This window comes from Cryptotermes secundus, unplaced genomic scaffold (genome assembly GCF_002891405.2).
Source record: "Cryptotermes secundus unplaced genomic scaffold, Csec_1.0 scaffold690, whole genome shotgun sequence".
NCBI classification, from domain to species: Eukaryota; Metazoa; Arthropoda; class Insecta; order Blattodea; family Kalotermitidae; genus Cryptotermes; species Cryptotermes secundus.
Window position 1 is genome coordinate 45,148 of NW_019740662.1, and position 20,418 is coordinate 65,565.

Genomic DNA, 20,418 nt, shown 5'->3' on the forward strand with positions numbered 1-20,418 from the left:
ATAACAAACAGATACCTTAAAAATGTGGCACAGTTCAAATATTTAGGAATGACAGTAGCAAATCAAAATTTGATTCAGGGGGAAATTATCATAAACTATAAAGAGCAAGGTGCTGTCCACTACATGACTGCAGAATATATATTATATCAAGGGAGAAAGAAAGAGATCTTGCCAAAGTAAAGAATCAATAGATACATGGGTAGATATTTTGTCTAGTCTTGACATCTGGTTCCCTGCTCATCATCTTTGCTCTCATAAATGCTCTTCCTATCCCATGTAATTTCAACATTTTGTTTAGGATGGATTTATGCTAATAGTGCATATGCATTAAAGCAAAAAGTAAGGCCCATAGGGTTGTGAGACATTGATGGTCCCACATTATCTAGACAATCGGCTCAAAGATGGCGGTAAGATTGTCAGCCTTAAGCGCCGGCCGCGCTTTACTCCCCAGGAAAATTATTTAATTAATTCCTGGTACTTATTTCTGTTAGAGGCTGAGTCGACCCCAGGGCCATAGTGCGGCTCGAAGGATTAGGTCAATTGAAAAAAATCCAGTGACCTCGTTGGGACTTGAACCCATGACCTTCTGGCTTGTAGCATAGCCTCTCAACCAACTACGCTACCACTTGCCCCCAGTGAATTTGCAGTATGAAGAATATTCAATAGAAAATTGCGTTCAGTAGTTGGTACATGAAGTGTTTTATTGGGCTTTCTGTGCAAATGTGAAACTTGCATACTTATAACCTGAGGTTCCCATTCCCATGATTATGATTATTTGTAGACTGTATTCTGTTGGATTTGAGGTTCTCGCAGTGGTGGCTTTGAAGAGTTTCTCTCTTCTGTGATAAAGCACCATGTAGTCTGGTGAAAGTCAACCATTGTTTTAGAGCAACATATCACCATTATCTTCAGGGCTGAACAGTAAGTCTAGCAGGAAACCAGCATGAAGCAGGCAAAAAGCAGAGGACTCTGCATGTTGTCTGTTTCATGCTGGTTTCTAGCTTGGCTTGCTCTTAGGCCCTGAAGGTGGAGGCAATACATTCCTCCAAAGCACTGAATTACTTTCGCCAAACTAAAGGATGTATGTCCAAGAAGACAACTTCTCAACGTGTATTCTACATATATAATCCACTTGGAAGACCTAGAAGAAGGGAGAATAACATTAAGATGGATGTTAGTGGCACAGCAGTATGCATTGGTATTAACAGTGCTGAATCTAAGGGTTCTGCTATCACAGTGTCTTTTAGTTAATTATGTTCCTTATAGAAGATTAATGACTATTTTATCAAATTTTGATTTTGACATTTTTGAGCATTTCTGTTATGTAGAAAAGAATAGCTTGTAAACTATGTCTCTTATGTTTGGAATGCGTTATGGTAACGCCTCACAGGTACTGCCATTACCACATTAATTACAATACACATTCATGATATTATATATTGAGAATGATGTCTAACTCATTATTATTCATATCAGTCTAAAATCAACTGTTCTCACAAATTTAGCGCAATGTTTCACACTGCTCCCTCCTTAAGGCTGTTCGTCCCGGATAGCCTAATGGTGCACCCCCGTTCCTTTTCTTCCAAGGATGTGCTTTCTGCGTCTCCTGTCATTTCAGCTACTCCTTGTAGGGACTATTCTCCAGCCGTTATGTCTGCTCCCTTCTTAAGACCAGCTCGTCTCGAGTGGTTTCCTGTTAACTTGCCACAAGATCCCGTTGTTTCACATTCATTCCTTCACTTTCTCCCATGGCACATTCACTCTCTCTGGGGAGGCCGGTTCTTCTAGTTTACTGGCTCCTCTTCTGTGCTCTGCTTCTTTTTCTTTTTGGAGGGGGTCGACCCCTCCACAATGTCCAGTCCTTGATCAAGTCTTTCTTCGGAAGTTCCTTATGTCAACGTAACAGCCCTTGATGCTTTGTTTGCACTTTCTGACGTCGTTCCTCCTGGTCTTCCCGCCACTTGCTGGCATGAGACCATGGCGCCAAGTCCTTTCTCCGGCATCCGAAGTTTCCCTGGGGAGTTTCCTTCTTGAAGGCACTTCTCCAATGTCATGCCACTGTTGTGCAATGGGATGTCTTCCTGCAGGATTTCAACACCATGTGATTAAACACAGTCTTCATCCGTAGGGCAAAGGTCTTTATAATGAATACAAGTTGAATTTCAAGTTAAAGCATGACATAACACAGTACTATACATGTTAACCCTTCCAGAGTCAGGTTTCTCCATAAACAACTTACCTCCCAGATCTGATTTTTGTGTGTACTGAATGCTATAAAAGTATCATCATTAAGTTCAGAGATATTTGTGTTTTGGCATGGTATTTCACACAGTTATTACAAAAAGTTTGCCAGAATTCAAATTCTATGCATTATGCAGTATTTTAATTTCTCATAAGTTGCTGTCCGCATTTCATTCAGCCCAAACACAGCCAACGAATGCATTTGTGAGCAGTATACCCCACCAACCCTTCCACAGACACGTTCGATACAGCGCTGGATTAATATCAACAGTGCCTATGACTGGAAGTCCTTTTTTTTTTTTTCAGGTATTAAGTTTAACCATAAAGAAATTAACAGCAGCCCAAAGAATTTTGTGCTGCTGGTTTTCAGGGGCTTGTGAAATGATGGGACAAGTGCCTCAGTGTACAGGGAGATTATGCTGAGAAATAAAAGCATTTTTCAAATCAGTACTCTTATTTGTTTAAGTTCTGTATCCATTTGTAACTTACTTATTGCCTTACCTACATACATATATACATGGATCAGTGCTCATATTTACAACTTATAAATCATCATTATTTGAATTTGTTTATGAAGAGTTGTTTATTCTTTGGAAACATAAAAATTTGGTTTTGAAACATCATACCATTATTCTGTCTGAGAACAAGGTTAGACTCAACACGTAAATGTTCATGCAAGTTCAAAGCAGATATATAAACAAAAATAAGTAGTTGTGAAGTAATAAAATAAAGAAACATGAAATGTTTTCCCATTTCATTTCATAAACACTGCCTCAAATCTGAAATTTCAGTTCACAGTATGACTGATAATTCAATATACAGATTGCCACTGTATGTATATGTTCAGCATAATGATTTGTATTGAATGTAGTTTGTTATGTCAATTTTCTTGTGCTTCAAATATTTCCAAAGTGTTAGGTTATTGGACTGTATTTTCATTAGGAAATTAGTGTTAGTAATCCATATTTGTTCACGGCCTCATGCAAGTGCATTTTTTTGTTATTAAATTAAATAGGTAATTATAAAAGCAAAAATCTCATTCATAAATATAGAGCAATAAATGTAGGCATATTATTATGCCAAATTGTATATAATAACATTATTACTATTAAGTGGTAATATATATATAGACATATAATACATTGAACACACTGTCTGATATACTGTAATAATATGTATGTAATTATGACAAATATTTAAAGTACATGTTTAAGTGGTGTGAGAAATATTTATATGAATTGTTTGAAGTGTGGAAGAAGTTTGCTGTCAGTAAGCAGACCTGTACTTTTCTCTGTCTCTCTTAAGTGTAAATCAGGAAGCTAATGAATAAACTGCATTCCATAGGAAGCAGAAGAAGTGTTCCTCATCATTATTATGAATTAGAGTGGAATTTTCTGAGATATCAGTTAAATATAAATATAGTAACTGTGTAAAATTAAATAGAATATTGTCACACTTAACTGTTTTCACATTTTTTATGATACCTTGACTCAGACTATTCACATATTGCCTTTCAGTCAAAGAAAATGACACGTTCTATAGCCACAGAAAAGGGATCAAATTATTTAACCTTCCATCCATTTTAAATTTCTAATGGTAAATATCAATTTCTGTTTATTATTAGGTTATTTTGGTATTGAAAGTTATGAGAAAAGAGGTTTGAGACTAGAGTGTTGACTAAATGGCAGTGAAACAGTTTTTGTCCTCATGGGTTTTGCATCGCATATCAACTGCAATGAGCATGGGTGACCTGGAATTTCTTCAATTAAATAGGTCTATTTTGAACATGCGCACACTGCTGCAATTCCTTGTTGCTTTGCCAGGGTACAGTAGCTTATAGTAGTGCATGGAATTGTTAGTAAAAGTCCATAGTAACACCTTTTTCTGTCCATGTTTACAGGAAGTTATTTTATCCTTATCTGTGAACAATTCTGCTGTACCAGTCTCAAGATTTATATCCATGACATCCCCTAACAACTCACCATAGGTACTCTGTTTTTGCAAGGCACTGGAGGGAAGCTAATATTTTTGTGTATCCAAGTTTCACGTTTTATGTTGAAAATTATGAATGTTATTAATATTTTTGACATCACTTAAAACCCTCTCGTGATGGGAATTTAAATATTTAAATACCCCAAGATTGAAAGCAAAGACAGGACACTCCTGAGGAATGTCACTGAACACCTAACAGTCTTCACAGCATCGAATCCCAGATGATAGTACTCTTAACAGAAATCACTGTGACATCCTCAGAACCAACACAAATATAATTTTACTTGTTCCTCTGTATGTGTTGGGGGAAATCTAGTATCTTTCAATAAGGGAGAACACAAATTGGTGGTGTTTGGGAACAGGGTGTTGAGAGTCTTGAAGCCTAAGGGCAAGGAAGTAACATGAGGCTGATGAGAACTTTACATTGATATGGTGGTGGACTGCAGTCCACGTGTTCACACCAAAGTCCTTTAATGATTATTGTGATATCCTCCCATCTACACCTAGAATATTTGGTAATACTACCTGCATAGGAGACAACTTATAGTCTGTACCAGCATTTCTCAAACTTTTTTAATCTGTGGACCTCCTAGCAATAAACTGCACATTTAAAGACTCATACCCAGACCCTATACCCAGTAGGTTCATGAAAATAACCGTTGGCACTTCTCATCAGATATGTCGATGCAGTCTGTTAAGCTAATGTTGTTATTTGACTCAGATATCTCACACTTATGACAATTTAGGGTCTACATTTTCTTAGTTTGCTTAAAGTTCTTCTTAATGAATTATTTTCTGATGTCAACTGAAAGGCCATGTCATAGATCAGGTGGTTTGTCACTGACTTGCCGTTGCTTGGCCCAGTTCAATCCTAGGGCAGGTTGTCTGGTATTTCTGATGGACATAGTGACACTATAGAGGGTTTTCTCTATGTACTTTGGTTCCTGCTGCCAATTCTCATTCCACCAACTGCTTCACATCCCATAAATTATATAGTCTCAATACTGACAGCATTTTTAAATAACCAATTTAGAAAATAATTGTGGTTCAAACAAAATCTTGTCTAACATTTTAAATCAAATGCATTCAATAAAAACCATATTAACATTAATTACTGTTAAATATTAGTAATAACAAATAGCATTAGCTTATCTTGAGGCAGTAAAGTTACATACATTCACTTGACTATCTGTATTTACTTTTGGCATTGTGATTACTTCATTTGTTTATAAATAGTTTGTGGCTGTATACTTTGTTGTAAATGATGTGTAATTAACCTACTGCAGCTTAAACAAAGCAACTGACAATTTATCTTCCAAAGGATTCCTTCAGGTGTATTTCTGCATTTAATTTAACTTTCTTGTTTAAAAACTAAAGAATCTGATATTCATAAGTAGCCTGTCTTTGCTAGTATTTGAATGGTACAGTAAATACTAATTTTAGTGTGTTTGAATCCTAAGGTCATCATATCTCAGAACATTAATAGTTCTTCTGCAGACATGTTCTGTTCAATAGCAGCACTATCCTTAATCATGCACATGTAGTTATTAAGGTCTGTTCTTACCATGTGTTGCTCAATATGTCATGTTGATTTCGATGGCTGGACCTACTGAAGCACTGATTTCAAATGGTGCTAGAGTTTTTAATGAAGGAGCATCTTACCACCAACTTGAAACCAGTACTCAAACAAGTCTCATTTGTATTGAGCATTCAACTAGTTGTGGTGCATGTTTGGTAATTGAAATTGTGCTTCTGGATTATTGTGTTAGCTGAAACTATAGACATTCTGAACTCTTCCTGTGTCAAGTGACTATTTCATATATGATTCAGTTTCACTCTAAATAAGAGTAAAGACATACATAGATGAAATTACCTTTTGAAGCAGCTTATTGGAGCAGTAGAATGGTTAGTAGGCGAAGTAGATGTTCACTGTTGGCTGCTTGAATTTAAGTTTGAATACAGAAATCCAAAAAGTCGGTTATTTTTTATCAGTACATACACAGACACATAGAAGGAATACACATTATTCACCCATCTTGTAACTGTTGCAGTGTTAAAATTTCTTTTAAGTATGGATGTATGTGTACAGCTACATCTAGATATAAACTTACAATCTCCTAAATTCCAAGTAGAAAATAGTTTGTGTGCAACTCTGTTCCTATACCATTTGTTCCATCCCTTTGTGTACACATTGTCTAAAATATCTTTGAGGGTATATCATACCTCAAGTAGGAGACCTAATAGAATAGAAGTCCTGAATTTTCACTGAGATCCTCAGTGTGGTGATCTTGGTTCCCATTGAAAATAGAATCCGATAACTTTCTAATGATGGTCACCTGATCTGTGTTGCTACTCCAATGATGGCACTTCCTTAAAGATGTTTTAGGCACAGTACAACAGTGGACTTCTGGCAATATGCAGTTCAAATCTCATCTTGGTTAACAACCTTCCTGACAGGTTCATCTCCTATCAGTAAAGGCTATGATGACTTCTTTCAGTTTCTTCTCAGTGTTTATGATCCTCTAATTCATTCAGTGCTGTATAGCCACTGTGGTTGAAACTATCATTAAATAATCAACTACGTACATACTGGAACAGTTACCACCTCAGCACAGAGCATGAAGAGTTGTAGAGTTTTACCTTTAGATGTCCCTAGACCCAATTCATTGTACCTTAGAGGCACATGATGTTCCACATATTTTTTAGTAATAATATTACTAAACAGATCACCTAGTTTTGTTAGAATAGTGGAATTTAAGGGGCTACAGTAAGAATAATATGTGGATAGGATGGAGGACACAAGGAATTTTAGTTGAATTTTTGTGGGAAACTAGTTGGAAGAATTAGAGGGAGATGGAAGGATAACATTAAGACAGGTTGTAGAGAGATCAATTGTGAGGCTCACATGTCAATGAACTGAAGTAGGATCATGTCAAATGGCAGACTTTGATATTACTGGTGTAGAAAACTTTAAAATCTGCAACCATACTGTTATTTTGTGTTCAGATAAGGAGTAAGTATGACAAACCAGGTTTGTTATAAGTAAGCATACCTAAGCACCAAATTTGTCACATAAAGTTGTGTGTCTACACACACAAGAACTACTTTTGACTATTTGTAAGAGAGTCAGTTATAAATTCAAAATTCTGCACAGAATTTCCAGATTTTTTATAAGTACATGCACAAAATTGTGCAATTTTTGCCTTTGGTGATGAATGAACTTTTATTTAAATTTGATAATCAATTTAAATACAGTCTTTAATCTAATGTACAGAAATTTCAAATATTAATTAAGAAGGTTTTAAGCTAAATCACTGAAGAACCTACTTGCCTGTTTTTTAGAACATAACATGAAAAGTTTTGTTGACAAAAAACTTACCCATGCCATATCCTCATTTTTTCAAGATTCTTGAATTTAAGTGTATGGCTGGCTTGCCTGATTAAGGCAAGAACACTGTGATGGTACTTTTAAATGGAATACTCTCTCTCTCTCTCTCTCTCTCTCTCTCTATCTCTCTCTCTTGTCTTGTTAAATTTTAGAATCATATTTGAGTCTGTAACCTTAGCAACAAAAATTAATGTTATCAGAATAAAAAAAAATAGTGCTAGTATTATTTATAGATTACACTTGCTTCAGAGCTTCAAACTCATGTTGCAAAATATATATGCTTGTGTCTGTCTTAAAAAGTTATGTAGAGTTTTGTGTATCAACTACGAGTATTTAACACCAATTCATGCAGTAACACTAGAAGCAACTCTCTTACACTTCGCATCACTGAGCTGACTGTACTGTCTCAAGAGCACAGGTGGTTCAGCACTTAAAGGAGATCTCTCAGTTCTGCTGCATGGATAACACACAAAGCCATGACAAGATTGCTAACAGCATGTAAACCTAGAACAAGGAGAGGAACATGTGATATGGCATGTTGGTGTCAAGTTTAATTCAAAACATATAACTCTGAAATGCATTTGAGACATTTGCTAACAATGAATGAAGATATGGTGCCCCTCCATAGTGTATAAGGTGTGTCTTTCATGACATAAAAATTTCAGTCTTTGAGCATGGCTGTCATTTAGTGTTTCAGGAACAGTGACTTCCCCTGTCTTATACCTGCAATATCCATTACAAACAAGACATTGTTTATTTCAGTGTAAAACATAATTACATTTGTATGAATTTGTTCATTCTTGAGCTTGTAACATGTGTATAAATTAAGATTTTGTTCTGAAACATGCATGGATGTATAGTGAAACCCCAATTAGTGCTCTTTGATTTAAGGTTTTCCCTCATCTGACGTTCAGTTGAGTGTTTAGATCAACTGGTCCTTGAAGAAACATTAAATAACGGTTTCACAGTGTGGGTATAATTGAGACAGTAGTTATTGTGGTTAAATTTATAGTCAGAAATGCAGTTAAACTTATCTCTCTATCTTGTTAATTTCCAAGATAAGCATTTGACCAGATCTAACTGGGATTTGTGGATATTTTAAAATGTCCTACAGGACTTTGGTGTAAAATTACTGCTTTTAATATTGCATAGTAATATAAATTTATCAGCTCAAGTTCTTTTAATGAAAGATTAGTGGGTGTTAATCGTCATCCCCTTCAATATATTAGAAGACTACTCCAAATACAGTATATATAAATAAATTCAAATTGAATAAATTTTTCTTGAATTTAGTATCTAGTGTTGGTAGTAATTTTCTCCTCAGTTCCAAAAAATTATCACTTTATTCTTTGTGATCTCCATACCATTATAGTGCAAGTAGACAAAAACACGGGTTATGTTTCTCTTCCAAAATTCATGCTTTATTTTCTGTTTGAACTGTATTTCTTAAATTTGAGCCATCATACCAAAATTATGTTTGGAATAAAATGCATACTTCTGTAAGGTCTATAACTTAACAAAATATAGAAATAAAGTTATACACTTATGTAAAGTAGGTCAGAATGAAGACTATTGCTGCTGTGATGGGATACTGATCATTTTTATGGTCTCTGGTGTTTCAGCAAATGAATTCAGTTCATATATCTTATTTGACATTTCTATATTTTAAGGTATTATCAGTACCAGGAAAGATTTCCTCAGTGCCATACCTCACATCCAACTGAACAGGGTACATGAAACTCCCATATGAAATTTCACCTGTGCCCGTTTGCTGGTTTGAGAGATGAAACATGTGGAAGGACAGATGTTACATTGTCAGACATATTCCCATAAGGTATTATTATTTCATTCATGGTCAGAAGCACTTTACATTAATGGAAAGGATCGACAGTATGAAGCATTGAATAACAATATTTGTTTTGAATGAAAAAGGCATAAAAAAAGATTAACAATTAATAATCAAAATATGCCAGTAAATAGATATAAATGACTTATTCAGGAACTGTTATTGATTGTAAGAGGCATCCTGGATTGTTAAGACCCAGCAGTGAATGCTGAGTGATATATCTTCATCACAGGGTATTAGGTAATATTATAACTACCTGGTACATTCATCTCCCAAGTCCCCATTATCTTCTTTATACATCGTCACTTTTAACAATATTCTAACAACAGAAGTACATAGAAATACTATCAGAATCTCATCTGTTGCTTTCTTTTGCATGGGCATGAAGACTTTAGTCATGTAAAACAGTATTACAACATTCATTCTTAGATGCCATCAAATGTAAAAAACCCAAATTTCAGAAATGTTAAAGTGTGAAGAAAAGTGTGTCATAGAATTTAGGAAATATGGTAGTGCTAGCACATGCAGAGGGTGGGTAAAATAATGGAAATGCTAAGAAATTGAAGATTAGAATTTGTGTTGGCTACATTTAAAGACTATGCTACAAGCCGGAAGACTTCCGGGTTCAAGTACCAATGAGGTCATTGGATTTTCTCAATTGATCTAATCCTTCTGGCTGCACTATGGCCCTGGGGTTGACTCAGCCTCTAACAGATATTTTTATCAGGAATATTCTTGGGGGTGTAGGATGGCCGGCGCGTAGGGGTGACAACCTTGCCACTGTCTATGAGCCGATTGTCTAGAAAATGTGGGAACCTCAACATCTCACAGCCCTATGTGCCTCCATGGCCTGTTACAGGGATACCTTTACTTTTTTACTTTTACATTTAAAGAACTTCAGTTGGCAACACCGAATATTCTTCTTCCATTTGTTTACATTCTGTAGCCTGTAGTGCTTGTGTCAGTGTATTAGTGATTGCGTTCAGTGACATCCTGTGTGAATGAATCAGAAAATGGGAAATTTGCCCAATTTTTAGAGGACAGATATTTGGTATGCGTTTAGCTAGATCATCTCGACAAAAAATACGATGTTATTAGGTGTATCTAGAGCAACAGTTTCTAAGGTCATATCAGCATACATGAATCATGGGAAGACATCCTCAGCGAAGGTGAACAGTGGGCAGAAATGCTCAGATTCATAAATGATGGTGTCACAACCATAAAATCTGGACATCAGAGAACTGGAAATGCATGCATAATATGTTCGGTTGAGTCCTTCTTCACATTGTTCCATACATCAGGAAGAGTTTACATTTGGAGAACCCCCAAGGAAACCTACAATCCAGAATGCCTGGTTCCAAAAATGAAACACTGGGGAGGTTCTATGATGGTTTGGGCAGCCATTTCATGGTAGAGTATTCTGTTGGTCCCATTATTACCCTTCATGGCCAAATTACTGCAAGGGAGTACATGGACATGTTGGGTACTCAAGTGCATCCGATGAACGAGACATTTTTGAATAACAATGCAGTTTCTCAAGACAACAATTCCCCCATTCACACAGCTGGAACTGTTCAGTCATTGTTTTACGAGCATGAAGGTGAATTTCAGCATCTTCCCTGACCAGCGGAATCACCAGATTTGAACATCATTGAACCACTCTGGTCACTTTTGGAGACTAGAATGAGGAACAGATTCCCCTTTCTAACATCTGTAAAGCAACTTGGAGATGTTCTCTAAAAAGGATTGTAGCTGCAGTGAAGGCAAAAGGTAGTCCAGCACCAGATTAATAAAGAAATGTACACAGTATCTTCATTTCCATTATTTTGGCCAACCCTTTTACATGATGGGAGATAAGGAAGCAGCAGAGCCTGTACCTTTGCTCAAGCTCACTCAACACAGTTTTCACTGACTGTAGGAATAAGTGATGCTTACAGTTCAGAAGCCTATCCCTCACTCTTGTGCATAACAGTGTTTCATTGAAAGTCAAGGATAAAGATCATTGTGACAGAGGACAGTAATACTGAAAAAACTGGCAGAAATGGTAACCATTCTTTTGTGGGTCTTACTCAGGGAGAATTGGAAGGAAACCTTAAGGTAGAGCTGTATTACCTACCTACTCTTGTGAGGCTGACTGCCTCACAGAAGACAGTCAATGACTCATTTACTTCACAGTCAACAGAACTGCTGTGGAGTTAGACCAGGCATTAGTCTGCTAAATGAAGAGCAGAAGAACACTTGTGTCTTTTATGCATATCATACCTCAAGTAAAAGGCTATCCAGTCTGTAGTATGGTTTTTTCCAGTGACCTAGAAATATACTGTAATTTTAGAACTTGATGTACATTTGATATGTTTACTGTCTTGTTACTTGCTTGCTTCATGGCTCTGGGGTATTAGATGTAACAAGTGTGGCCATTCTGCCTATTGCCACTAAAGCTTAATATTTTTCATGCAATTAAAAGTCCTTGGCTTATTTTCCTTAACACTAACCACAAAGAATTTGTACTATTTTCCACAATCCATACAGGCATAGATGTGAAGATGTCTCAATATTTTGTAATCAGTTCATCCTCAGTTAATTTTAATTTTTTGACATACCATTTTCATATCTTCATAAGGAATGCGTTCTCACTGAATGAATCTACTGATAAGAAAATTTGATTATAAATGCCATACTAATGCTCAGTACCAAATCATGTAAATATATATAGATTGTGAAGGTAGAAATTCTAAACCTCAACACTAAATGGAATTGAGTGGCCATTTTTATACTCCAGTTAGCTATAACCCCAGGGAAAGAAAAGTAGCTGCAATTTGATAGGAAGCTAGTTATTCTGGAATGCCAACATCCCTCTGAACCCATTCCATAGACTTTCACTTCATTGACAGATATCAAATTGGGGAGAACTGGAAGAGGTGTTTAGGGCCCAGAATTTCATTATTCAATATGGTCAGTGATATCTGTTTTCATTTACTCATGTGCAGCACTATGTTATATAAAATTTATTAAAAGTTATTCACTTTTAAAGGTGTGTCACTACATGTTTCGACCACTGTGGTCATCATCAGGTGTTAAAATCAGTGGGCAAGGAAACTGCTGTCTTTTGTTGTTGCTTATGTTGTTAATATATGTCTCCACGATGCTCATTGCCATTATAGCTTATTTCAACAGCTTGCTTCTGGTGTGCTAATTATGATTCAAACAAGGAGTTCACAACATATCTGGCTTTATAGGAATTTAGTTTAGCAAACAATGTCATCGTTTATAACATTGTTCGCTTTAGATAAATCACAAAATATTTTAATTTGGTTTGCTTTTCTTTTCTTCATAAACTTCTGTAAGTTATCATACAAAGAATGTATTGCTATCTTGGCTGATCTGCATTTCGTAAATCTGTTAATGTATTATTTCTGTATGAAAGAACATTAAACTATTATACATTAGGTTTACAAAGATGTTAAGAAAGTGCGTAAATTGGATATGGTTCTGTAGCTATAAAATATTTCTTCTTGTCCCCTCTTGTAAAATAGTTCTAAACTTTTCTGCAAAAGTATAAGATTATAAAGGGACATTATAAATATTGTCACTGGATGGAGTGACTATAGAAGGGGTTTTGATTGGTAATTGGATTTATTGAACTCTGACAACTCATAACTACAAGTAAGGATTATGATCTCACTGTTTTGCACATTCATAAATCACTATAGGACACATTAGGCCCTCTCAATCTGTTACATTCTTCACTAGCTGTTGCTTGGTAACAGCTTCCAAACTGTCCCCGGCCTCAACTACCAGCTTCGCATAGCAACAACTGAACCCCAGTGATTAACTAACCAACCAACTGGCTGCTGCAGACTCTTGACCAACTCTCTCTACTAGCTTGTCCTGCTTATAACAACTCAGCACGGACTGCCTAGAAAACAGCGCTTCTCTGTTGCAGTGCACACGTTGCCTCGGAAGCATGCTTGTTTCAGAGCTGTTACTTAGAAATGGCTGTTTCATAGTTGCTAATTTCACTGTCATTGCCAAACAACAGATGAAAATGCCAAAATATGATTTAAGAGTTTTTCAACATCATCTATGCATTTCTTGTCTACATAGTGTAGTATTCCATAATTGCCTGCAGAAAATTATCTCTTAAAGATTCTTATCACTTCTACTTCAATTCCTGTCACTGGAAAAAATAAACATAGTTTTGTTGAAACTGATTATTATTTGCAGCAGCTGACAATTTGACTTTCTATTGTCATTTTGTTCTATGAGTTTCTCTTCTTTTTCTAAGTAATGGAAACTGAACAATTCAGATCCCCTTAGATTTAGTATTTGTCTTGTCCCACATTTTAGTTCTATTCTTTGCGAAATTTGAGACTTATTTTCCATTTCTTTGTTTATTATTTGCTGTGCTGCTTTAGTTTCAGTTTTTGTGTCTGACACCTATCATTGCCCTATCATATTTTATTACTGTCTTATATACTACTTGGTATCTGCTGTTTCAAGCTTGTTCATCTATCTTAAGTGTCGTTTTCTTTTCTAAACTATTAACTATTACATGTTTTTACTGAGGGGGCATGCAGTAGCGTAGTTGGTTGAGGTACTATGCTACAAGCCGGAAGGTCACAGGTTCAAGTCCCGATGAGGTCATTGAATATTTTTCAATTGACCTAATCCTTCCAGCTGCACTATGTCCCTGGGGTCAACTCAGCCTCTAACAGAAATGAGTACCAGGAATTAATTAAATAACTTTGCTGGGGAGTAAAGCGCGGCCGGCACGTAAGGCTGACAACCTTACCGCCATCTTTGAGCCGATTGTCTAGATAATGTGGGACCCTCAACATCTCACAACCCTATGGGTCTTCACGGCCTGTTACAGGGATAGCTTTACTTTACATGTTTTTACTGGAAGTTTATTCCCTGTGCAATCAAACCTTTTGTGTGTTTCCTCCAGTGAGTTAGTTTTCCATCAGCTGATATGTACGTGTATATTTGACCGCCTCTGTGGTCTAGTGGTCAGAGTTACTGGCTAGAGATCCAGAGGTCTGAGTTCGATTCTCAGTGCTGCCAGATTTTCTGGAACAGGGTCCACTAAGCCCGGTGAGGATAATTGAGGAGCTATTTCGAGGAAATTAATGGCCATGGGGATTCATTGTGCTGACCACATGATACCCTCTATCCACTAAAGTTGGTGCTAACTTTGCTGACAAGCGCTGGTCACTTGGTCGGTATAGTTCACTTGCACACTAAAACCATGGAGTTTTTTGTTTGTTTGTTATGTATATTTAAAGAATAATAAACTTATAATCCAATAATTCTATAATTGCCATTTACAACTTTTATCTTCATTTACATTTTGATCATACTTGAATACATACTGTTGCATGTTCACTAGTAACCATACACAGTGAGACTGGTAATTTAAATTGATTAATATTTGTAAAACTAATTTTCTGGTCTCTCTTCCAGTATTTTGTTAATTTATTAATTAGGCTTTGAACATTTTGATGGAGAACAGATATGACATAAAGTTTTGGTCCTTCCTATTACATACTTTTATCATTGTTACACTTTTGTTACAGAACCTATTGTCCATAAAAATCATTTTGTCTTGTCACTGGATATTCACAAAGTCTTCCTGGTGTTTGTACTTCTTTCTCATCTTACTGATATCTTCTTTTCCAGTGTTTGTAACCTCTAAACCAGTTCCTGGCTGTACAAACCCTTTGCCTTTGAAGGTTTCCCATCAGTTCTGCATCACAATCTCTTGCATTGCTGTCTCCAGTAATTACTTTTTTTTTTATTTGGCCTTTATCATAGAATTTTACCATTGAACACTACCTTCAGCTCAATCCATCCAGTTCACATTTATAACATTTCTCTGTGTCTCAGTTTAAAATCCTTTCCATCTATGCCTAGGCCTCCCAAGTAGTCTCTTTCCATGAGACTTCTGAAACAAGATTTTCTATGTGTTTCACTTTTCAAATATTCATGTTACGTGCTCTTAGTGTCTATATCTTCTTCAGTAAATCATGTCAACTAAGCTGGGATAGCTCAGTCAGTATAGTGACTGACCTCAGGTTGGATTACTGGGGTTCAGTTACTAACGCAGGCGGGAATATTTCTTTTTACAGTGACATTGAGACCCACCCAGCTTTCTTTCAGTGAGTACCACGGTCTCTTCCCAGAAGTGGAGGGGTAAAGAGCAATAAATCTGACCACTCTCTTCCATATTGCACAGAAAGTAATTATGCATGCAGCTATATCTCCACATGTCTTCATGGCTTGCCACCTAATTAAAGGGACAAATTTACCTACTTATTAATACACACACAGCATTAAGGGACGTTAAGGGGCAGCGCTTAGTGCTTCGATAATAGAAGTAGATATTTGTAAGAGTATCCATGCATGTTACTCCACCACATAACGATTCATTGGTGGTGACAGTCAGGGCATGGTGGCTTTGTTTTAATTTTTTCCCCCCATGATGTGTAAGAAGCATGGTAGCAATTTGATACTAGGTCTGGGATATCCAGTGTCATGGATATCTGAGCTTGTTTTTGTGACACAGAAAATGCTGGTCAGGACAAAGGAACTGGTTGGGTACAATGGCCGTGAAGTTGCATATGTTGTGAGACAGGCTCTCAGTCTTTCTTCCGAAGTCTGCAGAGCAAAGTGCTGCGTAAATGTAAATGGTGCAGATCAGCTGGAATAGCTGAGTTAATAATGTGACTGGCTACAGGCTGGACAACCAGGATTCGGTTCCTGGCAGAGGTCTTTCTTTTTGTCACCAATTAGTCTTTTACCAAATGAGTGCCTGTCTTTCCCTTATGGGTACATACTGTTTAGACGCAGGGGTCACTTGCAGGTTGTAGCGTTAGAATGCAGAACTGTTGGGGATATTCGGCTGAAATATATTTATTTGTAGGTTACTTAACAGCGCTTTCAGTGCTATGTAGGAATGTGGAAGGTGCTATACCGTTATTTGCGTACGGGTACTGAGGAACACCACAAAAAATCTCAATCAGGCTCACCGCTGTTCGTACTAATGCCTTGAATCAAAAGCGAAAAATGCATGTATTGAACTTATCTGAAACCAGTAATGAAAGTGCATTTGTACTGGCACGGAGAACTAAAGATTGCTCACAGCCCCACCTTTTACAAAATACTGGCGGCCCCCTTGCACACACTCTGATCTTAAATTATGTAATTTAAATGCACATGAAGGCTTCTTAGGACCCTCGTATATCTGAAGGTACTCAAAGCCTTCAGTCACCAAACTTTATTTTAATATGACATTAATGAGATTCCATGTGCATTGCAGTCTTCGATTTTCGTAAAACTTATGCTTTGAAGATTGAAGTTTATTCCTGAGAAGTACATTTAGGAAAACCGGAAGTTTGGTGGCTGGTTGTCATAAGTGAATATTTGGTATACTCCATCTACTTTGAGAACAAGGATGTGTCATCGTCAGTTTATGGCGTAGGACTTTATTTCATCAACAGAAATTACTAGATTCTATTTTGAACATACTTCTGTTGGAAGCCGGGATAGCACATTCGGTATAGCGATTGGGCACCGGCTGTTTTATTGATATATTATCACGTGTTAGTGATTAAACACAGGGTCTGGATTGATAATGGAATCTATTCAAGGCTTTATATACTCTACTCATTCTTTGAAAACCACTACGACAAATACTGACTCTTCTTACTGTGTTATGTCTTCGCTAGTCTTTGCTTAGTAGCGGCTTTTAACGACGGAAATTCTTCTGCTCACGACTAACAAAGCCCCTTTGGTCGTCGGCATTGACCGAGAAGAACACACCGTCTTCGACGATTATTCTATTGTGTGTGTATTTGTTGCCGCTGAGACGTGTTTACCGAGCCGTTGCCTAGTAATGGTCGTCTTTTATGGCTACACTATTCTAGTATTCTTCCGCCATGTCACAATATTGCCACGTGATACTGGCTATAGACGCGGTTTTGGATTAGTAATCGGATTTCTTGGACAATGTAACATACTATTCGTGACTACAATTTACAAATCACTAACATAGAAAGACTAATGTTCTCAGTCGCGGTCTTCACTACGCTGCTTGGGAACGTCCCGGGCTCATGTTCTCGCAGGCTGGCGGCCATCTCACACCAACTTCCTACTCTTCTAACTGCCGTCACAAGACTCTCCGACGGTCTTGGTATCATGTCGCATCTGGGACCCAAGACCAGATTTTTATTACTGTCAGATAGTTACGGGTTTGTTCATGTAGCGCCCTCTCTGACGGCAGGACGGGTCTTTCGTTTAAAATTACTGTTGGCCCTCGCAGCGTAGTCATAATTACCGCCTATGGAAACTAGCGGCAATTTTTCTTCATGAATTTTAATCCAATTTTTGTGATGGTCATTATTATGCCTTCTTTTCACTTGGTCCCATTGAGCTGTGTCATGATATGTGGCAATACTGTTGCGACTGCTGTGAACATGTCGTTTAGAGAACAACTGTTTTGCATTAGGAGCCTGAACTGACTGGTTTCAATCGGTGAAAGTTATATTACTACCGACGATCAGTCGGTCAGTCTGCTACGGCGTCAAGCACCCATCTGGGCCCCACGACCAATTTTTTTATCGCTGTCAGACAGTTGCGAGTTTGTTACTGTGGGGTGCCCTCTCTCACGAGAGGACGAGTCGGTCGTTTACAATTGATGCTGGTCCTCGCCAGCGCAGTCATTATCGGGACCGAGTCCCGCGGGGATCATGACCTTATTTTACTGTCTCAGATTCGAGAAACCCACAACCTGGCGGGCCAGGAACCCGTACGAGTTATATCCCCCAGGACACGGTGGCCCAATTATACTCCGAGGCACTGGGTTCCCTTTTTGTTACCCTCTATGACTCACAGGGCTACGGTGGAGGTATTCAAACCCGCCTCCACGCTGGGCATCCATCCAGGTATCTCAAACTGTCTCCCTCACCGACTGACTGACTTTAAGAGTCAGAGTCATAGTTACTTTACGACTGGCGGTTAACCGCCAAGCAGTGCATCCTCTCGTCAAGCCCCTTGAGGACCACGACCAGAGATTTCTTTTTGCAACTGAACCGTTGCGGTCATAACCTTAAAGTAACATCTTCTCTTGTCAAGTGTAAGTATCGCACATATAACATAGGTCTACATGACTATGAGGAATAACTTTTCTTCTCAGACAACTCTCAGTCCGATAAAAGTGATAATTTGAAATGAAGAACCTCTCACGTGGTTTGAGATTAGTCTCTTAAAGGAGGGCCACATCTATATGTAACTCTTGCAGCTGTTTACTGAGCTCATAGCTCCGTCTCCAAATGACATTTGCATTAAATGCTATTACATTGAGCGGCCTATGAACTCTAGCAGCCATTTTGTTTCATTAAGTTAAGTACCATTTTTGTAATGACCATTACGTTGTCTCTTTCTGACACAGATTCACTGATCTCTGTGCTGACATATCTTTTCACTGAATTTCCTGTTGTGGCAGATGCTGCTGCACGGGTACCCGAAATTTTTCCCCATATACGTGTATCTGCGGTGCCTGTGATTGCTGATGTTGCGTGTCTTGACGCAGTGCAGCTGCGAAGAGCTGCTCTGGTGAGGTGAACTTATAGCTCGTCGTGTTCTTCTCCTTTCGCATGGCTGCAACCTCGGTATTACGCTTGATGAGATTTCTCTCTTTCTGCTAAGGACTAAATATTGTCTAATTTGAACAACTACATTATACGTCAGGGTGGACCGAAAAGAGAACACGAAGACAGAATCTGAGCTACTTTGCGACTGGCGGTTGACCACAGATCACTTCATCTTGGCGCCAAGTCTCTTGAAGCTCATGAGCAGTTTTTTTTTTTTTGGGGGGGGGGGGTTTGGAACCGTTGCGGTTTTATTCGNTGGAACCGTTGCGGTTATAGTCCTTGTGCAACATCCTCTCTGACGAGAGAACATTAAGTGTAACACGCAAAAGTGTGTGACCAAAACAGTGGACCGAAGAGATAATACTAACTGTAGCACCCAAAATACAGCGGAGACGTCCATTACTAGACAACGGCAGTAAACACGTTACTCCCATTGCTAGGCAACTATTTTTATATTATTTTATATGCGCAGGTAAGTGTAAATGTTTTCTTAACCTGCTGAGGCCAAGAAAACGTGGATTTGTACATCCTCTCCACCAGATTTTAATGGCTTAGTGCTTAATTAGTTAAGCACAGGAACTTTATCTTCTTTATTTTCCTTATTTATAAAAAAATTAAATTGGTTTATGAGATGACGTTCTCTGTGTGTGTATCCACCCTATCGTTGCTAGGCAACGGCTCGGTAAACAAGTTCCCGCGGCAAAGAGTACACACACAACAACAGAAGAATTGCTGGACGCCTCGCTTTATATGTGATTTTTTATTTATTTTGTTACTTGGCTTCTTATTTCCATAATACATAAATTCAGCCTGAATGTCCAGCCTCAAATACAACGTTCCTTATGCTCAAATGACTTAATAGGAATCTGTATTAAAAAAACTCAGTGGAAAGATCCTCCCCCCCCATCTCTTTTGGGGGTGCTACCCCTAAACTTCCAATTTCATAAGTGAAACCATGCCACGGGCATACAAAGATTGGGAAACGCTGGTATGGAAGCTTTTATTGTTTTCATTATAATGTGCAGACTGTGTGTTCATTGCAATCAAATATCTGAATAAGTGCATGAATATCTGTTAATTGGCCTATTTTAATTATTCTTAAAAGTGCTTTAAAATTATTTTGTTCTTTTGTAGAGACAGAGTTCGTCACGTCTTAACTGTGGTAGTTGGCAGGAAACGCAGGATCAAAAGCGTTTATATTTTGGGGTTACATGGGATGTCGAAGAAGATGAAATATTTTCCGGGTAAAAAATGTTCTTGGCTGGAGCAGAGAAAAAAAAAATGTGTCCATCACAGTTTGT